This window comes from Fukomys damarensis, unplaced genomic scaffold (genome assembly GCF_012274545.1).
Source record: "Fukomys damarensis isolate Sample0158 unplaced genomic scaffold, DMR_v1.0_HiC HiC_scaffold_24, whole genome shotgun sequence".
Classification (NCBI taxonomy): Eukaryota; Metazoa; Chordata; class Mammalia; order Rodentia; family Bathyergidae; genus Fukomys; species Fukomys damarensis.
The window spans coordinates 60,101,020-60,125,292 of NW_022900936.1; the positions used below are offsets into that span (position 1 = coordinate 60,101,020).

Here is a 24,273-nt window from a genome sequence, read left to right on the forward strand (position 1 = left end):
TTAGAGAAAACAATCCAAAAATTGACTGGGAACCAGAAGAGACATAGAATAGCAAAAGCCATTCTAGGCAACAGAGACGTGAGAGGTCATATCATAATCCCCAACTTGAAACTATACTACAAAGCCACTGTGACAAAAACAACATGGTACTGGAAAAAAAAAAGACCTGAGGATCAGTGGAATAGATTAGAAGATACAGAAACAACTCCAGATGTACTCAGCTACCTCATCTTTGCCAAAGAAGCCAACCATCCTCAGTGAGTAAGGATAGCCTCTTCAATAAATTGTGTTGAAAAAACTGTATTTCTTTTTTTTTTTTTTCCTTTGGTACTGGGGATTGAACTCGGGTCTTTGCACTTGCAAGGCAGTCCACCAAACCGTTGAGCTAAATCCCTGGCCCCAAAAAACTGTATTTCAACCTACCAAAGATTAAAACTAGACCCCTATCTTTCACCACGTGCTAAACTAAAATCCACGTGTATTAAAGATCGAAGTATTATAAGGAAACACTTAACTTGCTAGAAGATAAGCTAGGTAGAACTCCCATAGACATTGGCACAGGAAAAGACTATGATTAATTCTTCACTAGCATGGAAACTGGCACAAAAATCAACATCTGGGATCTCATCTTATTAAAAAGCTTCTGCACAGCAAAATAAATTACCACCAGTGCTAAGAAACAACCAACAATGTGGGAGAAAATTTTTGGCAGCTGTTCCTCAGGGAAAGGTCTATATCTAGAATATATAAAGAACTCAAAAAAACAAGGCTCCCCAAATATAAAGACCCAATTCAAAAATGGGCATCTGAAATGAATAGATATTTCTCAGACAAACAAGTAAAAGTAGCAAATAAACATATAAAAAATGTTCAACATCACTGGTCATTCAAGAGATGCAGGTGAAGACAACACTGAGATTCTACCTTACCCCAGAATGGCTGCTATAAAGAAATTAACCTATAAAAAATGCCGGTGGGATTGTGGGGAGAAAGGAACTCTTCTCTATTGTTGGTGGGAGTGAAGACTGGTGCAACCACTGTGGAAATCAATATTGAGATACCTAAAAAAACTAGAATTATAGGCCTCATCTGACTCAGCTATCCCTCTGCTAGAAATCTTCCCAAAAGAATTAAAAGAATCATACCACAATGATATATTTGCACCATTGGTTATAGTGGCAGTTTTTAATAGCTAAAACTTGAAAACAGCCCAATTGCCCATCAACTGGAGGCTGGATAGAGAAGGGGTGTGTGTGTGTGTGTGTGTGTGTGTGTGTGTGTGTGTGTGTTTTGATAAAATGGAGTACTACTCAGCCATAAAGAATGAGAAACTAGGCTGGGGGTTTAGTTCAGTGATTCCCCTACCTGCCTTGCAAGCATGGACCCAAGTTTGTTCCTCAGTGCCAAAAAAAAAAAAGAGTGATAAACTGGAGCCATTTATAGTTAAATGGATGCACATTGAAGTCATACTCTCAAGTGAAGTAACAGGGTACACAACAGTAAATACTGAATAGTTTCTCTGATGTGAGAAACTGAAAGTATAAATAAGTATCAAAATATATTACTGGTAATGTGTAATAGGAAGAAAAGGTCTAAATGTGAAGGGGAAGTGGGAAGAGTAGGGGAAAGGAAAGAAGGGAAAGAAAAATATGAGAAAAGAAAAATATAGAAATAAAGTCTTTGTAAATAGGGACGGGTGGAGGAGTTGCAGGGAGGGCAGGAGAATAGGAAACAAACAAGAACCAAGATAGATTATGTGAAGGTAAAAATTCCCAATGATGTATGTCACTGTGTTGTGTACCTAAAATGTACTAATAAACTCAATTAATAAAAGATAGCTCTTGTCTATAATCTTCAGTATTACATTCTGTCACCTTCTTCACCATCTGTGCACCACTAAGTTGTAGTAAGTAGTGTATATTCCTGACATTCCGCTAGCTGTTTGATAGTACTATATCAAAGAGGCTCTTACTGTCCAGGGAGCCAGATCATACTAACCCATCTTAAGATTTATTGGAAGTTATGTGAATAAACTGGCTTTGTCACTGTTTTAAAATGACAGTCAGTGCCTGGGTTTAAATGCAAAGCCAATGTTTCCAAAAGGTCATTTCTCAACTTCAGAATTAAACCATATTTCTCTACCCCTTATTTCAAATATGATTGTTTTTATCGTCACCAATGCAGTCACAGTAATTGGTAGCATGGTTTCACTGAACAACATTTCTAAGGATGTTTTAAAAGAGTAACAGAAAAGTAAGAATGGAGTGAATATATGTACAACTGATTACTGACAATACTTCTGAGATGTTAGAAGATGAGACACACAGAAAAGATGCAGGGCATTCTGAAAAATTGAGGGTGAAAGGATAGAAACAGAGTGACAAATGAAAACCAGGGAAACAGGCAGAGATGAAAAAAAGGATCAGGAGAATGAACAGAAAATAATAAGACCATCCTGAAGAATTTATTTTTTTCCTTTCCCCCCAAAGCCACTTTCCTCACCTTGGAATAGGTGTTTCATCTTTTGAAATGAGTTGGATAAATAAGAAGAAAAGGTTGAAAAGTAATTTCAAGTCCACAGTGCAAACTCTAGGATAGATTGTTTTTCCCTTGCAAGGCTTTTATCCAGTAAGCATTAAGGTCTCATGGTTTGGGCAATAATTACCAGTAGTAATAATAATACTGTCTAGCTGGTGTTTTCTCTTTGGCAATGCATCTCTTTGAATCAGTTTATCATGATATCTTCATGATCACACAATGATGCTATGACTCTTCTGTTAGTCTACAAAACTAGAGGGTCTTTCATGTCTTTGGACTTTCACATATTTGGGGCCTATCTTTGAAACCAGTGCTAATGAGGTACTTTCAGGTCATAACAAAGTAGTTCTTTATTTGACTCATTATATCTAATGGAATACATTAGCTGTGCATTTGAATGTATACATCACGGATATATGTAGACATTTCTATGGGGTGTGAAAACTCAGATTGTTGGGGGGGAATGATAATGTACTTGTGAAAATTTTTTAAAAATAGGATACTTACCTACTTGTTCAGGGTGATAATTTTGATACTGCTACATAGCAGGTGGGGTGGGTGAGAGAACTCTTCTTCTTTAGAAATCAGTGATGGTATACGAGGCCCATTAGTTATATGTATCACATAGTTTTTATAGTAACCCCTGAACACTATAATTCATTTAATTATTTTTATTTTAATGACATGCTATTAGTGTTAAGGATAAGAGAGAGGAAGGAGTCATTAATAGGGACAGTTCATTCAGCCCTCCAAGGAACACAAGATCACAGGAGGCAAGAGAATTACCCCTCAGGCAGAGAGGTAGCACCTACTGCTGGAGGAGAAGCTGTGAGGCAGTGATCCTGAACAGGCCACAAAGCAGATTTATTTTTCTTCATTTTGAAGTTTAAAATTGTGCCTGTACAACTAATTAGGAATATCTTATGAGGAGACATGCACATTTTTGTTTGTTTTCTCAAAAATGCCATAGTAAAAAAGGAGGTCAAAAAACAAGATGACATGTTTATAGCACAATGGCAGGAAAAACTATTGATAGAACTTCAGGAAAGCTTTTTACAGGGGCTTTGTCTTATCTTCAAAAGCCCTAGAGGGGATCACTTTCTCTTTTGATTTCACTCAGCAGACTCTTGCTTTTATATGAAAACTAGTCCCCTTATTTCTAACTTCTAACCTAATACTATTGCAGCCAGTTTTGGCTTTAAGCCTTATTCCCCTAATTACTGTTAATTCATTGATGTTGAACTTTAGAAATATGCGAGATACATAATAGATTACTCTGGGAATTTAGCATGGTAATGCATATAACACACTTAAACATATAGCTCAATACATTCTTAAATTTTTATTATTTTCTGCTGGGGTAATCAACAAAGTCTTCACAGGAAGAGTGAAAAGAAAGAATATTACTCAGAGGGAGAAAAGAATGAACAAAATTATTGAGACAAACAGGACAAAGACAAGTTACAGTTTGAATGCAGTATAAGGTCTATGAAAGACAGAAATGGGTGATACAACTAGAAATGTGGGATATCACCAGATGGTGGATGGTGTTACATGTTATTCTAAGGAGTCTCGATCTTTTTCAATGGATAATAAAAACCAATTAAACATTTTAGAGTAGTAGAATTATATGACTCAAATTGTACTTTAGGAAGATTAATTTGGCAGCAATCTATAAAGACAAATTAGAGATGAGAACAGCTAGACATGAGAAGTTTGTACAGGAGAATAGCATCACATATCAATGAATAATGAAGTCCTCGATTGGAATGGCAGTGGTAAGACAACACAGAAGGTATGGATTTGGTATATGTTTTGTAAATGGAATTTGTAGGATTTGTCCTTGGAAATGGAGGAAAATAAGGGCACAGATATGGAAACAAGTCAAAGCTGTTTTGAAAGTTTACAACTTGGTCATCTTGGAGTGTTCCTGAGCCACATAAAAATGCTTTATCAGAGGATTATAGGTTCCACTTAGGTTATTTTGTGTTTGCAAATGTGAAAGACATCCAAGTACACCTTATGGCCACACTATTGGAATACATCTAATGAAAAAGGGCTGTGATCCAGTATTATTATTTTTATGATTTATATACACGATTGAAGCTGAGGATAAAGCTTTGGGAAATTCTTGTATTTAGAAGATAAAGGGAAAATGCAAATAAGGTGGGCTACAGTGTTTTCTGATCAACCAACTTCAATAACCCTGTAAGAAAATGAAGGGGATTTCACAAAGAACAGAGCAGGAGATGATAATGAGTAGGCAGTGAGTTGAGATGACTCATTCCAGGATAAATACTTTACTTTCCTGGCTTCTGCAGTACACAGTTTCCTACATTTCTGAACACAAAGATTTCCAAACCACCAAACCACTGATTTTTTTTTTCTTGGTCATCATCCTAGGTTACTTCTCTCCAATGGTCTACATTCCTGAGCTTTTGAACATCGTTAAATAATATCCTTTCTGTAATAAAACCGAAATCTACATCAGGGATCCTTCTCTTTCCTAAGTGCTACAGCATTGCCTGTAACCACCCATGCAGTCATCTTCATATGTCTCCTTATCTGTCATGCGAACTAAACACAACCTAATAGTGCCCTATTTCCAAAGCAACTTGACCCCATGGTTTCATCATTTCACAATTCTCCCAGGCACTACTTGCTGAAATTCTGTATGAAACTTTGATTTTTGATTTTTTTCCTCTTTCTTTTATATCAATCATCAATATGTTCTCTGACTTTTGTTTTCAAGCTTAATCCTCTTTGGCATTTTTTGGGGGGGCGTTGTTCTAATGGTTGACTGAAGTCTTCACACTGCTGTATCTCCCCAGTTCAATCTGAACAACTAGTGGCTGTCAGATTAGTTTCCTTAAAGAGAAATATGACCAGGTCAAAAATTGTTGGTGTCTTCTCACTATCTACTTAATAAATCCTAATTTATAAATTTTCCAATAAATACTCTCCATAAAGTGCCTCACATTTTTCAGAGAGAATAAAAAACTTATTTAGGTTCAAACAATTAAGAGTAAGGACAAAAGAAGATGGAAATGTGCAGAAGGAAGAAAGTGGTTTAGCAGTTGTAAAACTGACTCAACAAACTTTATTGCGGTTGTAATATATACAGCACAGTACATTCAATATGAATCATAAGGAACTGTAAATAACAAACAAGGAAGGGATTTCTATTTTAAGAAACAGATTTCAGAAGCAAATAGAAAAATATCGTCTCCTGGGTGTGGAAATCACAATATTATTTTATCCTATTTATTCAGGATTCACAGCCATATTCCATTCTGTACTAGATATTACTCTTTAAAGCAGATACAGAAAAACTGAAAAGAATTCTTAGGAAAGGGAACTTGATACTGAGTGAAGAAAACAGAAATAATTTCACATTACCTGAAATATTGGCGAAGAAACTGGTGACATTTTCCTTGAATAAAATTTAGCATGTCCTAGATATCTTTGAAATATACTAAAATGGTTTTAAAAAAAGGGTAATTTGTTCAGTATGATCTAGACTACAGGATTAAAGCCAGTGTGTGGAAAGAAGATAGACTTGCACTATCTTCTACATTTACAGTAGATATGAAGCTTCCTATAATTAGGTGTGTCAAAAGATGATGCTAAAGTTCAGATGAAGTTTGACCATGCCACAGGTTGTCATGTGTTGACATTTAATTCCCATTGCATGGTATAAAGAGACAAGAAACTGATCAGACTATTGTATTTATTGGGAAAGGCCTTTCGGGAGTGTTTAGAATTACAAAGAGTCATTAGAGTAGAGAGAACCCTCTTGATGGAATCCTGTGGCTTTATAAGAGAAAGAAATCAGAAACAAAGACACATAGAAACACACAGACACACACACAGATACACATATGTGCACACAGGCTTCCTGTCTTGTGTTGCCTCAGGACTCTGCCAGCAAGCAGGTCATCAGCAAATGGAGAACCTTGCCAGTAGATCAGAACTGTGAACTACAATAAAATTCTCTTTATACCTGGCCTTGCCTGGTCTGTGGCACTGCATTATTGGCAGCAGGAAACAGACTAATACAGATGGATTAGACTCATTCAGGAATGAGTCAATTATATATCATTACAGGCTTTAAATTTATTCTGAGTAACAGCTCAGAAAGAGAGGGGTAAATTCAAATGTCAGGGAAAGGTGTTGAACTACACAATCTATATTGCATCATACAGACCATGACAGATACCTTTCTAAGAAGATTTAGCCAAGTCCCTTTAACTTTACCATAGGTTCCAACCTGGCAGAGTTATTCACTATCCATTATTTTTATTCTACACAAATTTCTGTTCAATTTCTTTCCTCAGGTTTTGTCATTTGTCTAAAATGCTCCTTGACTCACATATTCCATAAACTGTTTTAGTACCTATTCTTTAATGCTACAAACTTAGTTGTTTCTTCTCTTTAAATATCTGCAAGCTTAAATAAGAGGTGTGAATATTAAATAGAGTGAATTCTGCTGCCAAGTGCCATCCAACAGAAAGACAGGGATCTTCAATATGAGAAGCAAGAAAGTGCATGTCAAACCCATACATTTTTTTGGAGTTGCTCAATCGTGCTACTTCAAATTCCAGATTAAGGTATATCAACATAAGAGATGAAACTGGATTCTGTGATTATGATCCGGAGATCAAGTTTCAAAATTCTCAATGGAAATCACTCAGTTCTCCTTTTGTAAAAAAAAGTACATCAGTCAAGATCCAACATCAAATGATGATGTCTGGGGTTTTTTTTTTTCACCTTTAATTGAGTTTATTGGTACATTTTAGGGATACAGTACAGTTACATTCATTGTTGGGATCTTGTACCTCTACATGACAAGTCTTGATTCTCATTTTTTCCCCTTACCTCTGCCCTCCCTTCACCCCCTCCTCCCCTCCCCATCTACAAACACTTTATTTTCATCTTTTCATTCTCTCACATTTTTTTCTTTTCCCTTTTTACTCTTCCCCTACCCATCCCACCTTCCCTACACCTTTAGCTCCTTTGTTCCCATTTCTAAATGTCAGTCATCTTATTAGAATCTTATGCATTGTTGCAGATTATTTACACCAGGGAAACTATTCGGTATTTACACATGTGTGACTTATTTATTTCATTTAGGAGTATATCTTCAATATGTATCCATTTTCCTATGAATGAATCTATTTTCTCGTTCTTTATGGCTGAGTAATATTCCATTTTATAGAAAAACCACAGCTTCTTTATCCAGTTTCCAACGGATGGGCAAATAGGCTGTTTCCACGATTTAGCTATTACAAACTGTGCTGCTATAAACATGGGTGCACATACTTCTCAATGATATGATTCTTTTAGTTTGATGGAATTGTGTGAATGAGTTGTACCCAAGAACTTTACAGTGAACTTTGAATATTATAAGGGGTTATTAGAGAATTCAAGAAACAATGTGCATAGAAAATGGTCTAAGAAATGGAAAACTGATTTCTTCCTTCAACACAACACTTTTTGTTACACATTGCTTGTGATATGGTGATTTCTGCTCAATAAAAGTATCACAGTGTGTCTTCACTTCCCTTATTCACTGGATCTGGCATCAGGTGACTTCTGGTTTTTCCATAAAGTAAAGATGACTATGAAAGGCAAATGTTTTGAATGAGTTCAGGACATGGGCAACCAGGATACCTCAGAGACACGTAAAAGAAGTGCTTCAGAAAGTGACAAAAGCAATGGAAAGTGTGTACAAAACAAGGAGTATTTTGAGGGAGATTAATGACAGTGTGACTTTTACTGGAATAATGTTTTAAAAAATTAAACATTCACCATATTATGTTATCTTATCTCTTACCTTATTATTGTGAACTGAAATTCTCTGAAGCAGCCACATGTATATTAAAGAATCTGCAGACTTTTTGACCTTGGCTGACTCGACAGTCATGACATTGGAGACAGAAAGTTGTAAATCAGGGGTCAGAGTCATCTTGTGCTTTCTTTAGTCACTTTGCAATAGCCATTGTCAACCTCTGTAGCTGGCATACAATATCCTGAATACAAGATCACACTTTTGGAATGTATTTCCAAACTGTGACAGACCTCCAGCTTCCACCAACCCAAAAGCTAAGAATGTGATAGCATCTGAATCCCACAGAAGAAATGTTCCTGCTCTGCTGTATCCACCTACTGGGTGACCTCACTGATGTATTTGGTAAATACATTAATTTCTTTCATTCTATTACTATAGAAATTCATGTACCATTCAGGGTAAATTGAGTCTGTGTTTCTAGATCACTCATATTTGTCAGAATAATTTGTAATATATACAGCACAGTACATTCAATATGAATCATAAGGAACTGTAAATAACAAACAAGGAAGGGATTTCTATTTTAAGAAACAGATTTCAGAAGCAAATAGAAACCAGGACCTTTGTACTGAGCTACTCCAAGCTTCTTTCTTATTTTGAGACAGTGTTTTGCTGCATAACTAAGTTGTCCATGCTGGCTGTAACTTGTGATCCTGCTGCATCAGCCTCCAAGAATTTAGGATTACAGGCATGCAAAGTATGTTCTTATATTCTTGAAATGAGAGTTGTTATTTTACATCAACATTTTTTAAACTAGGCATGGCATTTATTAATTGACAGGATGGAAATTAACACAACACTAAAAAGTCTTTGTCTTCTTCCTTTGTTTTTCTTTCAAGTTTAGATGAGGAATAGTTGACTGGGTTAGTGTCAATGATTATAGATATGAAGAAGAGAAAGAGGTCAAACTAAAATAGAAAGAAGACAGTCTTTTTATGGACTTGAAAAGATGAATGAATTAAACTCACTGTAGCTTATTTAAGAAATTGGTAGATGTTATGACAGACCCAACAGCCATTATTCCTGAGTAGGCATGGAGGTTAAATCCCTAAGGACATAGCTCTGTGATTGGAAAGAGCACAGCCGTTTTTCTTAGGGCAAGGGAGTTATAGCTATTTTGTTCTGATAGAGAGGCAAAAGCTATGGCTTCTGTAAAAAAGTAAAGGAAAGGAAAACTTTGGTTAATACATGGATCCTTTAAACATTAGTCCCCTGTAAGAAGTTATGATGGAATGAAATAGTTCTTTAACATTTACAAGGTGCTTTTATATGTAAAGTATCATCTGGTAATCACAACAAGGAGGCAAAGCAAAAATTATAATTCCCGGTTGCAGACAAGGAAACTCAGGGTGAGAAAGGCTAAGTGACTTCTTTTCATTCGCCAATATCTTTAACATCCAGATTCAGTAATTTTCCCACTATCAAAAACTATTCAGCAGTAACTCGCCATGAATTTTTTAAAATAATGGTGCCAAATGAGAAAATTTGTTCCTTTCATAATAGTGACAAAGTACAAAGAGAAAATGAACTCAGAATGTAAAATGACTAATTTGTATTATGAAAGCAAACTCTATCCTTCTAGGATCACCTCTAAGGTAACAAACAAACAAATATATGTCCTTCATTTCACAGATGAGAGACTAAAAAGAAGTGAATAAAAAGGTGAAGGAGTATTTATGAAGAAAAAAGATTGTCTTTTATGGCCTTGAGTGATGGAATCTTGGGTTGTTAAGAAGTGGAATTTTACCATGATATAAGAAGAATTAAGGTAATGTTAAAATTATTATCATTTTTGCAATTAAGAAGAAATAGGTGATGGGCAAATTTAATTGATGTGAACAAAGAGGGTAAGGATTTGGCACAACAGGAATAAGAAATACATTTATTGGTAGAGAGAGCAATATTTTAAAGTAGAAAAATCAAGAAAACTTATGAATTCAAAGAAGAGAATTAATCATGAATAAAAAGAAAGTGAAAAGGCAAAAGCTGATCAATATCTGAGACTGAAAGATTCTAATACAAGGTATAATCAAAATACATGGAGAGTGTATAAATTTTAAAAATTTATTGCACATTGCCATAAATTCCCTTCAAATACCACCCCCCCTTCAAACACACTTAACGCATTGGTCTTGCCACTTTCTGAAGCAGTTCTGGGACTACTCTTTCCTGCTTTTAGGAGATACGATCTAAAATGTGAATGCTGCTGCTGAACACAACCCAAAAGATAGGCAAGCTTGTAAAAATATTGTGGTGCATTCTTGTCCACCCTCTTCACCAGGTCTGGCACTGTGGGCACTGTGTGCTTCTGGATAGTCAGAATGACTATGAAAAGTAAACACTTTAAATCTATTCAGGACATTGAGACAGTGACAAGAGGGCAACTAAAGACACTCACAAGAGAGGACTTCCAGAATTGCTTCAGAAAGTGGCAAGAATGATGGCATGAGTGTGTTTGAAGTGAGAAGGAATATTCTGAGGAGGATTAATGGTGAAGTGTCTTATTGCAATAATTTTTCAAAAAATTTTAAATATTCACCATGTTTAAACAGCTATAATTTAAATATTCACTTATTTTTCCACAGCACAATGTATTTAAATAAGGAAAGCCCACATGATGGGAGAGATTACACATGGGGAGGTCAGGCAAGGGGGAAAGAGAGGGAAGAAAGAAAAGATTACATTATGAGAGCTCATTCATCCATACTAGAACAGTGCTTAGCTTGGATGAGTATTTGTTTTAGGAGGCATAGTTTGAAGAGGAGAAAAGGGAAGGTGATATCTAACCATTCTAGATAAGGTGGCAGAAAGAGGTGAAAAGAAGCCAAGAACATTGAGGGATTTACCAGTTTGAAGAGAATTGGAGTCTCTTGTCTTATCCATATGAAATGCATATGAGATACTCAGAGTTACATATAGGTATTTCCTAGCAGCACTGAGGACTCAGTTGATATTAAGAAGTATGGCTTGGATGGTTGTGTGGATTTCTTTGGAAGTACCATTTTGTCCAGGAACCAGATAGTGGCTATTGATCCAGATTGGAGGTTTAGTAATCTCTCGCCTTAGAATAACCTTGGAATAAGCGTCCAAGTAGGATAAATGAATATTGATTCTGCAAAGTCCCCAAAAGTAAGTAAAAGTGCTGTTTCAGCACTGTGATTTCATGAATAACACTGATCATCATAGTCAGATTTCCCTACTCTAATTAGATAAGTGGCAGATATTCCTTGTAATCATGGTATACTTTCCATGCTGCAAATACCTCAATATACAATAGGCATTTAAAAAATGTCTGTAAACTAATTCAAAGGAAAATAGACTTCAGAGAGTTGAATTCCTCTGATGATCCTTACCTTTTTTCATTAATTATTTGCATATTTGTTTCACTATTTTCCTTACCTGGTCCATTAAGTTAAATTCATTTATTCTTATGTTTAAAGGCCATTTGAGTTTCAATTTTCAACAATATTTAGAACATGGGATTCAATGTATCTTTTCTTAAATTAAACTGGTGAACAAAATACATAACATGGCTCACTTGAATCCAAGAGTTTATCTTACTATTAGGAGATATTTTGATATTCCTTTATGTTTTCAGACTATTAATCTTTTGCCAACTCATTGCCCTCTTAAAAATGATCCCTTCATTTGAACTATAAATTTATAATCATTTAGATTCTTATAAAATGCTTAAAATATATTAATTTTTTTATTGAATTTAGCTTTTGGAATTTTCTCTTTACAATTTTAAAATCTTCCGCAGTTCTCTCAGAACTTCCAAATAATATTTTGCATCTCCTCAATACCTAATTTTTCCTTTATAAAAAGAATAAGCCTTATGATGATTTCTTAGTTTGGAATTTGCATTATTATCATTAGTGTAAAAAATAGTCTTTATTTCTACCTTCAGACTATTGATAGTAGGGAATATTTTTGTACTGTATTATCATTTATACATATTCCTTTCAACTTTGGTCTTATAGAAACATAATAGAAAACACTGAAATACAGCAAGCTCACTGACCCATTTTGGAACTCTCAGATACCTTGCATAATTATGGAGATTTCCTGGTTATTATCTTTACCAAATCTTTTGAGGTTCACCCACCTCTATTTTGCATTTAAAGGAGACTTTAGTCCTTGCAATTTCAGAAAGGACAAGCCCCCAGGTCCCAACTGTGCTCCCTTTTTATCCCCTAATCTGAGTCATCACTCTCACCTCCTAAGGCCAAGTATGTTTTGCTGTTCTCTGTTGCATGAAGTGGCCTTTATGCTTCACAAAATTTAAAGGTCGTTTTCCGTTCTTTGAAACCGCACTACATTTTGTTACTTATAGTTTCAGTTGCAGTAAAAGAAAACAGAGGAGAATTGTTATTTTACTAGTGATAACCAGAGCTTTGAAGAGTACCTACTTCAAAAGTTGTTTTCAACCCTGGGTCACAATGTCAGTGTCCTAGATTGAGCTCCTTGCCCATTTAAACCCCATAAACTATAATCCAACAATGGCATGATATTCCTGTGTCAAATGAATTTGTTCCATAAGAAATTTCTGCTTTATAGAAAATGCATACAAAAAGAAAAAAGAGGTGAGCTCAGTGGCAATACAGAATGAAAATTACAATAGAGTTAAAAGGTCCTGATCTCCAAAGTTAAGTTTTCAGAAAAATGTCAGGAAACTAATATCCACTAAGAATTTATAGTAATATTTTTTATCACACAAGTTGTCAGATATTTATGTAAAGTTTGGCTCTTAATAGTAAAAAGACAATGAGTATTGTTTTGTTTTGAGCTTCTGTTTGTTTCCATTCTTGACAATGTGATCTTATAAAACATTGTTTTATAAAGCTAAAAAAATATATTTTCCCAATTCCATTAACCCTGTCTTTTTTCATAGAATTGCACTCTGATCTATTATTTTATAATCATATTATACACCTCAATGCTGCCTTTTATCTGTTTTCTGACATCAGCGAGTTATCAGTCATGTGCAATGAATACTGATTAGATGATATCTACTTGTTATGAGTTTTTATTGGCTAGTTATTCAGAGGCATGAAGGTTATTTGAATTGTTTTATACCTTAGTCAATATTTTTCCATGTTCTCTTGTAGACCTGATTTCTGAGAGCATTATTCACAAAGAACAACAATAAAACCCCTACCCAAATATATGTATTAGAATTCTAAACAAGAGCCCTTGTTTCCTTCTGTATTAGTTTTTGTATTGCTGGGATATAACACATGGCATCTGTAACTTAAAGGAAGAGTTTAATTTGGTTCACAGTTTTGGGAGATATGGGCATAAGTTACATGTTGGAAAAGCATAGCAGAGGAGATCTGCTCACCTCATGGCAGTCAGGAAGCAGAGAGAGAAATGATGAGCCAGGACAAGAATACACTCTTCCAGGTCAAGCCCCAGTGACCTTTCTCCCCTCCTCATATCAGGTTCTGCATCCTGCAGCACATTCAGCTATGATTAGTTCACCGGTGAGCATGGCCCCTGCATGATCCAATCAACTTTCAAAAGCTCCACATCCCAACACACCAGACTTTTTGTGAACTATTTTAGCTCTAAATCATAATTCTTTCCAACTTCCAAGGTATAACTTTAGGTATAAAAATTACATTCTTCTTTTTTATGGAACCTTCTTTAAAATAGTCTCTCAATAACTTTTCCATAAATATCAGAAAAATCTCTACCTGTTTGTGATTGGTCAAATATTTTTGCTTTAGAATAGAAAGGCAGTTTGGAGACAACAATGCCTGCACATTTTATTTATCTTTGAAGGAAAGTGAAGGTATAGAATAAAACTTAGTGATCACTAACAATCATTCTACACATAGAGAAGGCACAGAGTTGAGATATTCTAAGGGGTATCTAATTAGATATTCTAATTGTTATTGATAAAAGAATTGAGAACGCCTTTATACAACAGAAGGATACAACAGAAGTCAGAAATGTGACAAAATTACTGGAAATACAGACTGTATGATGCCTGTTTGGGGATTTGTTTGCCAAGTTCTCTAAATTTCTACTTTAGCAACTGAGCTTCTAAACCACTTGGGAGACTATTGTCAGCCCAAACTGACTTTGCACTTTGTCTCATAGGATAGAAATCATGTATTTAAATATTTGTTTATTTAAATGAAGAGAGTGGCATCTTCCAAATTGCCTGTGATTCTTCTGATTCAGAAGTCAGTGAAACAGTTGAGAAGTGAGTCCCATGAAGCTATCAATGTCTCAAGTTCCCATTTGTTTCACGCTTTGGCTAATTCCTCGGTTTTTAAAATTTCTTGCTTTTATTCTCTTTATTGTATGCATTTCATTCATCTTTGGTTTTCTTTCTCTCTGAGCTGCCATTCCCTATCCTCCCCTCTTCTCCAATTACCAGCAGTACTGATTATATTTCTCCTTGTTCTCCATTTAGTTTTTCAGCCTTAGTGTTTTAGCCAGGACTTTTCAGATATTTGAGAGTTTTTATCATTAACCACTTCCACTTTTTCTGTTTATCTGCCTGTCAATGTCTTTGCTTGTCTCTGCTTCCTTCTGTGGGTGCATTCTTATCTCTTTTTTCTGTCTTAACCAATCACTGCCCATAGCAACTTTTTTTTTTTTTTAATGCAGTCTAAGGCAAAGTATGAACACCTTTTCAGAGAGGTCAGTTTCTATAGAAAAGTGATACTAAAGAAAATCAAAATATTCTACTTCCTTTCTTCCTCCACCATCAGAATATAACAACAAAAAATCCTAAATTAAAATCTGGCTTTTTGAGACATGAAAGAAAAATAGGGATAAGTCATTTGGGTCACTGTAAGAAAACTGCAACATCGGAGTTAACATTTATCAGTATCAATAAAGAATTAATGACTACGTTACACAGTGCATTCTGATTTTTGGTTTTGTGCTCGGTGGTGTAAGATTTGTGTGGTGTAATAATCATGCATAGAATCAGCAACTATTTACAGAGTGGGCCACTCATAAGTTCTATTTTCCAGAATCAGGAACTAACCCAGAGTCAGGGCAAGAGACCTATTAGGGGGGAAAGCTGAGCACATGAAAGGACAGTACCTTGAGAAAACCATAAAATATTAGGTATGGACCTTCACATTTGGGGCCTGCAGAGAAAAGGAGACAATCTCAGTAAGGCATAGTTTCACCCCAGTAAGGGGTAGCTTCACAATTTTAAAGTGAGAACTGGGGTTCGTAGCATAACTAGGCATGGTGAAGCAGCCAGTGCTGATAAAAGGGCTGCTGAAAATGACATACACCACTTCAAAATGGTGACACAGAGGAAATAGCTTTTGCCCTCATCAAGTTTTCAATTGTAATGAAAGTGGCCTTTTCTGAAAGAAAATGCCCAGTAGAACATACATTACCCAGGAAGAGAAGAAAATGCCAGCCTACAAGCCCATCAAGGATAGGCTAAAGTTATTGCTATTTGCCAATATGAGTGGTGAGCTCAAGATAAATCCTTTCTTGGTTTATCACACTGAGACACCTACAGTACTCAGAAAACATAAAATTAGGAAGAATAAGCTGTGGTTATGTAAAGATCTAAAGCAAAATCCTGGGTAACAAGAGTATTTTCTCTTGAGTGGGTCAGGGAGGATTTCTGTCTTACTGTCTAGAACTATCTGGAGGACAGATGTTTATCACCCAAGGCTGTTCTCATCGTAGACAATGTTCCTGCTCACTCAAGGGATTTGAAAGAAGAATTGGATGAAGAATTCCAAGGGCTTTCAGTTGAGTTTCTCTCACATAATACAGCTCCTCTACTGTAGCCTATGGGCCAACATGTTATGGCTAACTTTAAGAAGCTATACACCAAGAAACTATTCCTGAAGTGTTTATAGATGATCTCAGATACACACTTAACCCCTAAAGAGTTCTGGAAGGAACCTTACACCATCCTTTCCTGTGGGGGGTTAATTGAGAAATACTGGGCCAATGTCTCTCTAAGGACACTGAGATCTGCCTGCAAGAAAGTGTGGCCTAAAATTATACAAGTGGAGATTTTGAAGGCTGTGTAGAGGAGCTGAGCCTTCAATTGACTCTGTGATTGATGACACTGTCTCTATATCAGAGTCCATAGGTCTGCAGGTAGACCGTGGTGATGTTGAGGAATTGGTGGAGAAACACTCAGAGGAACTGTCTACAAAGAAACTTTAGCAACTTCTGCCTGAGCAACAGAGAATGGCAGCTGAGGAGCTTTTTGAAGAGGAAGGTGTGAATCAACAATCAGTGCAGCAAAATTCTTCTGAAATAAAGGAAATCCTGAAAAAATGGAGAGAGCTACAGACATTTGTAGAGAAGACCCATCCAGAGAGAGAAAAAGCCAATCATTGCATCCATCTAATTAATGACAATATTATGTCATACTACCAAACAGTGTTAAAGAAAAGAAAAGAAAATCTTAGACCAGTTTTCAGTTCCAAAAAGTTTGAGACCTGGTGAGCCAGTAAAAGGTCCTAGTGGGCTGCAGACTCTCCTAAGGAGAGAAAGTACACGAGAGAGCCAGATTCCTGATGTTTTTATGGAAGGGGACTCTCCAAACAATAACCACCTTCCATTTCATCCTCCCTTCCCAAAAGCCAAAGATGTCAACTTGAATGGTGAGTATTGATCATAGTTATTAGCACATGTTGTTGGCAACAAGGAGATAATGCAAAAATGTACTATGATGTAGGGGAACATATAAAACCAAAGAAATCATAACCTCAAGCCCAAAAGGCTAGAACTCTAAAAATGCCAGGAATTTTGGGGGAAAAGTTATACTTTTTGTGTTAGTATCTAATTGTGAAAGTCATTGAAGAATTTCATTGCTGGACGTTTTTAAAAACTCTTATGCCTTGAGAAAGTGGTGAACAAATTGTGTAACCTCTGAGAAGAGCATATTGCCAAATTCCCACTTCAGATGTGATAAAGGAAATGGTGGTGAATGAAATCCTTAACCCCAAGGAAATATCTCTCAGAGCTACTGAGCAAAATAGGAGCAAGAGCACAAAATCAGAGACTTGACACCAGTCCTATCTTACCATTAGGTAAAAGGAGGAGATTTTATAATACCCAATAGAATTTTGGTATCACTTTGACAAAGGTCCAATATGTATATGCCATTCACAATTTTCCCAGTGAAATAGTTGACTGAACTGTTGGGTATTCAATTTGTAAGGAATAAAAAACAAAAGAGAAAAGGGGAAAGCTTATGTTCTACATACAGTGCAAAAAAAAATGCTACCTTAATTCTTTGTGACTTTCTATTTTGAAGGAATATCAATAATGACTATAGGTTATATTGTTCCTCACACCACATTCTTAGAAAAGATATTCTTTTCCACTAAAGCAGTGGTGGTGAATCTATGGCAAGCATATTACTAGCTTTTCTTTTAAGGCAAGATGTTACTGTATAAGTTGCTCTTTCTAAACTAAAACCTCAATATTCAGATTTAATTGCAGTGCTGGCACTTTGTAATAAATAAGTGAGTTTTGGGTTGCAGTTTGGGCACTTGTCACTAAAAGATTTGGCATAGCTGAACTAAGACATTGGCAATCAGATAAATACAATTCAATAAAGAGTGGCTTGGACTAATGATAAAGCTTTACATTGCAGATGAAGATTAGTAGTGGACAATACGTTAATATCACGTCTGACTGCTAACTTACAAAAGGGAAGAGAATCTTTATTGAATTTTGTTAATCTGCGGTAATTGGAAAGTGTTTTGTCACAAAACTGAATTCATATGATCTGCTTCCTTTATATTAAAAGAAAAAGTAGAATCTTTATTGAATTTTGTTAATCTGCGGTAATTGGAAAGTGTTTTGTCACAAAACTGAATTCATATGATCTGCTTCCTTTATATTACTAAAGAAAAAAAATTTGTATGCTATACTTCCTTGGTGCAATGTGACATATGAGTTTTGATCAAAGTGTGTAGGGAATATTTAAATTTTGAAAATTTATTAGAGTAAGAGATACACTGCCATTAATTCTTCTCAAACACCCTCACTTTGAACACACTTATATCATTGTTCTTGCCATATTCTGAATTTTGTGAATGTCTTTAATAGGTGTAATAAAAAATATGCTGCTGCCAAGGGCCATGCAGTAGAAAGGAAGGCTCATAAAAATACTATGATGTGTCCTCATTCACCTTAGTCACTGTATCAGACTCTGTACAACTTCAGTCTCTACCTCAAAGTCATGACCATGAAAGGTAAATGTTTTGAATCTATTCAGGGCATCATGGTAGATATCACAGTGCAAAGGAAGACATTCATGAAAGAGGACTTCTAGAACTGCTTCATCAAGTGGCAAGGATGATGGGTAAAGTACATTCAGAGTGAGGGGGAGTATTTCACACAGGATTAATTGCAATGTGTCTGTCACTGTAATGTATCTTTAAAAATTAAACATTTACTGTATTTTCTGATCACACCCTCCTATTTTATTGTTAGTGATCTAGACTAATTTAAAAGGGACTTTAATGTATCTCCAGGAGAAAACCATTGTCCTTTTGGAAATGTACTTAGTCTCAATATTTAATCTCCTCAATTCTTAGAAAATGGACCCAATTTTTTGCATTGCTCCTTTCTAAACATTACCATTAGTCATAATAAGTGAATCAAATGAGCACATGCAAGCTGCAGGCTTTATGTAGAACAAATTAGGGTGACTCAGAATAAACCCAAGAACCTGTTAGGAGCAACTGATATTTAAAAAGTAGAGCATTCCATGTAGAAGGATAGGGACTGTAATATAAATGGAGAGAAGCTATTGCACAGGACAGACATTTAGGATGAAAGTCATGATTTAGAATGGTTTCTGAACTAATATGTTTAGAAGATGCACAGAAGAGGTTTCTGTGCAGATTAGGAGAATACAGTGAGACAGAGTCTAACTCAGTTACGTTGCCCAGGCTGGGCTCAAATTTGCAGTTCTCCTGCCTCATCCTCCCAAGATAATGAGATTACAGGGATGTAGAGAGAATTCAATGCTTAACCATCTTCCTCACAATTGAGGGTGGTTTTCAAAAACCTTCCTTCTTTGATTCCTCCTTGAACTGTAATCCAGTCAGTAAGATAGAATCTCCCTGCACTTGAGTCTTATTTATCATAATTATGCATCTTTAGGGTTTCATAATGACCCATTTAATCACTTTGCCATTTAGAGGGCTATACCAGCCAATCATGATAATAGTTTTGGTATTTGGTAGAAACCATTAAATACCCAAGAGTCCTTATTGTGAGCCTCTTGATGTTACTTCAATTTGACCAGCAGCTTCTGATTGGCACATATCGCAAAACCTTTGGTAAAATGTCCATTTCTTTTAAATAAACTCTGTGACCTAGTAGTAGACAACTTAATTTGCATATAAGGTCACTGTGTAAGAGAGGTGTTCTTTAAGTTACTCATTCTCTTCCTAGTCAGCTATTACATCTTCGTGACTATGCCAACAAGCTTCTACTTTCTCAGGCATTCTAAGTGCAGCTAGGTTCTAACTGACAGGTGATCTTGTGCCGGGACTTCCAAAATTAGCTCTGTTACTACCATTGCATGATGCTGGGGAAGTCTCTAGCCTTATCCATCTAAAATGGAACATTTTAAATTAATGCACTGCATTGTCCAATATTTGTCACATTACAATGATGAGAAATAACACAATGTCTTAGCACATTAGTTCTTATTCTTCAGTGGAAATCCAGATCATGGGAAGAGTGCTTTTAAATACAGATTCCTGGGGCTTATCCTCAAGGACTCTTATTTAAGATGTCTTTGGCGGAATCCAGAAAATGGCATGTAATAAGCACTGGAGTGATTTTGCTATAGTTAGCTCTGGATTATATTTTGAGAAACACTGAGTAGGACCATTACTGGTGGACTGACTGCCATAAGGACATTCTAGTATTTTATCTACATGCATCGATAAAATGGTTTTTCTTTTATTTCTTTTCTCTGCCTAGCTTCTGTTTCCCCTAAACTATGTAACCACTTTTTAAAAAGCATTTTGTTAGTGAGTGAGTCCATTTATTTACTTAGAAAAAAACCAGAAAGTGAAATATTCAGAGCTCTTGTGTTTGCATAGCATGATTTTAAAAATGAGCAGAAATTATACTTTGGCAAGCTTTGCCAAGGTCATAACTCACAGTATAGTAGTCTGAACATCAGATGTGGGCTCAGATACCACCAATAATACTTTTTAGCACACTCTACAAGACCTTTGGCAACATGCTCATTTCTTTGGAATGAACTCTGTGACCTCGTAGCATATAGCTCACCTCCAAGGTCATCGGGTAAGTGGAGTTTTCTCCAAAGATAATTTTATACTTAACCTTGTAATCCAGTGTCCTTATTTATAAAATATGGATAATAATAAATATCTCACAGAGCTACATAAAATCCTTCTCTCTCTCTCTCTCCATCTATGTGTCTATCTAGCTAGCTAGCTATTTGCCAGGACTTCTAAAACTAGCTCTGTTGCTGTCATTGTGTGCTTTAGGGGTGGTCTCTAGACTTATCGATCTAAAATGGAGCACTTTTTTAACAAACTGCTTGTTCAACAGAGGGGGGGAGAGAGAGAGAGAGAGAGAGAGAGAGAGAGAGAGAGAGAGAGAGAAAGAGAGAGAGAGAGAGGGAGGAAGAGTCTGCCAAAATGTATACATCAGGAAAAGAAAAGCTTCTATAAATATTTTGACATTAAGTTTTTTGAGATATCATGGGGCAAATACAAGTTACTTTTGGCCTCTACAGTTATAACAGGGGCTCAAAGTGCTGACTATTGGCTTCCAGACATTTATTAGTTTGGATTTCTTGTTGTTGTTATTTTGTGCTTTTTTTTTTTTTTCTTTTTCTACTGAGGATCGAACTCAGGACCTTGCCCTTGTGAGGCTGGTGGCGGCACCTGAGCTAAATCCCCGGCTCCAGACATTTCTTAGTAGGACAAAATGTTAAGTGTGCATACATCTTTTTGGTGGACTCTGTATATGCACACATACATATATGCACATGTGCACACATACACACAGCTTGCCACACTACCTGTCTCAGAGTAATCTATTTTTTTCCATTGCTGAAGTACTGAGGATCGAACCACCCTGGACCTTTGCTGTGAGCTATATCCTTGTCTTTTCTTAAATTTTTGACACAGGTTCTTGCTAAGTCACTAGGTTGCCCAGGCTGCACCTCAAACGTGAGATTCTCCAGAGTATACTTACATTTTCATTTTAATCATCAAAATAAAATATGTGAGCACTTCAAAAATATATGTATCTATCTGGGATAAGGAAAATCAAACTTCTACCCACTCTTCCTCTCCTAGTTTTTCTTACAGGTGGAGCAAAGTAGTAGTAAACCTAAGAAGGAGAAGGTGTCTTTCAAAGATAGACAGGATAAATGTGCTGAGGTTGGTTCATGCCCGGCAATTTCCATGCAAGCTCAGATGGCAGGAATAAGTCAAAACTATGCTCTAGGATAAAGCAGATCATTTAGAATCATCTTCTTTCTTCCCTTCATCTGTTTCTGCGTATGCTATCTGATATGCCAGTGTGTTGTTCAGAAGGAAATAGGAAGAAAATAATTTCTTTCTTTATCTCCAGTATAGTTTAAAAGTAAAATATGCATCATATAAAATTTTGTTGTGATATACTTTGTGAAGTATTTGAGCTGAAGGAATAATACTTAGGGTTCTTTTTTCCATAGTACATGTACCCAGCTCCCAGGTGGAACTCTATACATAGTGTAGAATCAGCCTAGTGTGACAAACAGGAGCCCAGTCAAGATGACAGGCTATGTCTGCACTGGCAAAATGACAGCCATGGCTAGTGAGGGTCAGAGGGTGGTGAGACCCACAACTGTAACTTCCCTTAGGGCCAAACCATTGTTTTTTGTTGCTCTTCTTGCTTTTCAGTTTTGAAGGTGCATGTGTTGGTGCCTATTAAGCATGATCAAAATTATTCTGCCTTCTCCATTATAGGATGAAACAAACCATAACACAACATGTAAATTTGGTCATTTGAAACATGAAGGTCAAATTGTCTCAAAGAAATATAAGACAAATAAATACAAAAGTTATTCATTTTATGAAAAAATTTTATGGAAAAATTTTTCAAAAACAAATTTGCCTATTGATGGCCTTTCTTTGAGAGAACTAAAATTTAATGTGGTCAGAGTTTAAAAAGATGTTTAAAGGTTAACAATAGGGCAGAGAAAAATAAACTTACAAAAGAAATACAACAAAACATCTTTCAAAATGCTTTTTTTTTTTTTTTTTTTGCTGGGGGTGATGGAAATCTATCCCAGGGCTTTGGGCACTCTAGGCAAGTAGTTTACCATTTACCTGTGTCCCTATTCCAACAAAGCTACCTTCAGACAGGTAACTAAAAGTTGCTTGATGTGGCTGCACGTACATCTATCTCTTGTTTTCAACGATGCTGACTATCTGCCTCTTCCACGGAGACCCTGAGGGCTTGGGGAGCCTCTTTTCTTCTCTTCCTTCTTCTCTGCTTCATACTGGATGTGTAGAGGGTGGCAGTTTCCCTTGCCCTTGTTAGCAGGTTCTAAAGTCTGATGTTGCATACAGACATCTGGCTTCAAAGCTCTGTACACCTCAATGTTTTACTCTGTGAACTAGGAATAATTTTATATTCTCCCTATACAGTGGAAATGTTTACTCATATTTCTTGGAAGTCCTGTGTCCTTATAGCACAGAGACTCTTGGGAGAAGGTGATAAATAAACACCCGGAAAAAGAAACAACCCTCCTTAAATTTTTCCTGTGACAGTTTGGATACACAGCGTACAGCTGAGCTCAGCCCCCACTGTAAAATCCAACACATCCTCTTGAGAGGCTTGAAAATGTTAGGAAAATTCATCATTTGCTTCTCATTCTTACTGGTGTGCTATCTTTGGTAGTGTTTTCCTTGATCTGTACTGCATCCAGGAGAAAGTATTTAACATTTCTTTATAAGAATCCATTCTTAAAATTTCTGACTATGTCACTCTTCTGACTGATTATCTAAATGAGTTTCAGATAATATTACTAACCTTTAATGACTAGGTAAACTAAATTCACCTATTCCTCTTTTTTAAATTCATTCATAACTTGCTTGAAAGTTTTCTAAGTTGTAAATTCATTCTAATTTGATTTTTTTATTTTTAGGATTACATATCTTGTGTTCGTAAAGGAACAAATTTTTGTTTCTTATAGAGATGAACACAGACTTTTTTTATCTTTTGCTTTAAAAAATTATGATAATTCTGCAGTAGGCTTTTAAAAAATTAATGTAAACAGTGAAATATCTATACAAAAATGTAAAATGATCTCGTTACTCCCATCTTTTTTTCTTAATGCTTTCTTGCTTTTGTCAGTATACAATATTTTTATTCCTGACCAACATATTTATTTCAGCAAACACATTATACTTGAAAAGAATAGTGTTGTTGTTTTACATCAGTGCATAATCATAGGAAGAATTCAGAGATATCTTCGAATTTGAACTCTGTTACTAGAGGATAAAAATTAGTGGCCGAGTCTTGGAGTTGCCATAGGGTAGCAGTTGGGACTAAGGGAATTTGGATGTTGTTTCTTCCCCCAGCCTTGTAATTTTAAACCTGGCCTTTGGAAATGACAGGTGACAGCCCAGCACTGCTGCAATGACAACAGCAGTGAGGAGGGGCAGTTCCTGGACAGCAACCTGACAGCAGCTCCCCAGATCTCCTCCTTGAAAGGATGGCTCATCAGAAAAAGGGGGAGTCAGCTTTAGGGCATTAGAGAAGAGCCAGTCATGGGTCTACTGCCTGGAGATTTGTGAGAAGTGATTGTAAAAAGAAGAAAACAATAATCTCACTGCGGGCAAGTAGGGAGCTCTAGTCATACGATAAGCAAGCCG

The 24,273-nt window shown here is 36.0% G+C and overlaps 1 protein-coding gene across 3 annotated transcripts in view; it reads right to left on the bottom strand.

The window, feature by feature from the left end:
• The window catches only part of Lsamp (limbic system associated membrane protein), a 1,351,571-nt gene that overhangs the window by 167,912 nt on the left and 1,159,386 nt on the right, over window positions 1-24,273 (bottom strand). The gene's annotated exons all lie outside the window — the stretch shown is intronic.